A 1,877-nucleotide genomic window follows, 5' to 3' on the forward strand; every position below is an offset into this window, starting at 1 on the left:
AAAACGGAGACTCCAAGAAGCCAAAGGGGCATGGGCCGAAGAGCTTCCCCAGGTGCTATGGGCATATCGGACAACTCCACACTCTACAACGGGAGAATCCCCATTCCGACTAGCCTACGGGATGGAGGCAATGATTCCTATCGAAATAGAGGAGGGGTCAGGCTACTACAGAGTATCCGACCTAGAAGGCAATGAGCTGCCCAGGGCCTGGCACGCCTGTAATCTAAGACGGTACTACAGCTAGAAAAATTTAACCCGAGGTGTACTCTTTTTCCCTACAAGGGTTTTTTAATGAGACACCCGGTTAAAAAAGACACCCGACCTAGTCAAGGGTAAACACTCTGTAAATATTCTTTCTTTTTAATACTAATCAAATTTTTCTATTTTCTTGTCTCCTTCCTCATGATGAAACAAATCCTAGAAAGTACCCCGCCAAGGCGCATTAATTTATGCTCGGCAAAACGCAAAAAATCATTTGCCAAGAGACCACACAAGGTCGGCAAAGATAAAGCGACGAGGTTCAAATTAATGTGAGAAGTTATAAAGCAACTCTGAAAAGGCTCAAAAAGCCAAATAAAAAGAGATTACAAAAATAACTTAAAAAGCCGACCAACAATAAAGTCGGACCCAAAGAAGGGAGGTACTCAAACGCCCGAGGTCCGAGAAAAAAGCCCGGATCCAAGAAAGAAGCCTTAAAAAGGCAAAGGCCAAGATTTCGAAAACGCTTACTAAAAAGTTGTTATCCAAAAAACAACTAGAAAAGTACAAGCGAAGAAACGAAATCAAAGGAAAGGGTAAAACAAAAGTTCCAAGCGCTAGCTAAAAAGTTGTTATCCCAAAAACAACTAAAAAGCATAAAAGCGGAACAAAGGTCAAAAGCCCAAGCAAGGGTAAAACAAAAGTTCCAAGCGCTAGCTAAAAAGTTGTTATCCCAAAAACAACTAAAAAGCATAAAAGCGGAACAAAGGTCAAAAGCCCAAGCAAGGGTAAAACAAAAGTTCCAGAGCGCAAGCTAAAAAGTTGTTATCCAAAAACAACTAAAAAGCATAAAAGCGGAACAAAAAGTCAAAACAAAAACGCCGCATAATAAGCTAAAAAAAGTTACTACAAGTAGCTAAAGGCAGAAAGGCGTCCAAAGTGTTCACAGAAACCATCCAAAAACAAAAGAGCCCACAGGCCGGGCAAAAAACCAAAATAAATGACTACAGAGGATCGAGCTCCTTTCCGGTCTCCACATCGGTAGAAGGCCGTGGAGGAAGAACCATAGAAATCGGGACAGCCTTGACAGCACCATCATCTCGAGTTGAAACCTCCACACCGGAACTATCCCCGGCCAAATGAGAAGTCGGGTTCGCAACCGGAACATTGGAGTCGGACACCGGAACTTTGGGGTCGGACACCGGAGCCTCATCCTCGTTGGGAGCAGGAACAATCTTTCCCTCCACCACAACGTTATCCGTACTAAATAAACTCAGATCCAGGTCAGGAGCAAGAACCCGGACCTGATCCTTCAAATTTGCAAACATAGCATCCATACCCTTGGCCACATGACCTTCCAGCTCATAAAAGTCATCCTGAGCAGATTGCAACCTCTCCTTCGTCTCCACAAGCTCGGCATATATCCGAGTATAATTCTCCGTCGCCGCCTTCGCCATCTCCTCAGATGCTTTCGCCACCGCCACAGCCGCGGTAGCTTTAGCTTTCTCTTTCTCCAAAGAGGCCTCCAGCTCAGTAATCCTGGCAGCCTTCAGCTCACTAATCTTCTCGAGCTCAGACTGAGCCTTCTCAAGTCGGGAGCTGGTCGCGCCAATGGGGGATTTCTTGAACTCCCGGGCAATAGCAGCATGAAGACTGGCCATCCGGACACAACTCCGCGC

The sequence above is a fragment of the Arachis stenosperma genome, chromosome 9, assembly GCF_014773155.1.
Source record: "Arachis stenosperma cultivar V10309 chromosome 9, arast.V10309.gnm1.PFL2, whole genome shotgun sequence".
Taxonomy (NCBI): Eukaryota; Viridiplantae; Streptophyta; class Magnoliopsida; order Fabales; family Fabaceae; genus Arachis; species Arachis stenosperma.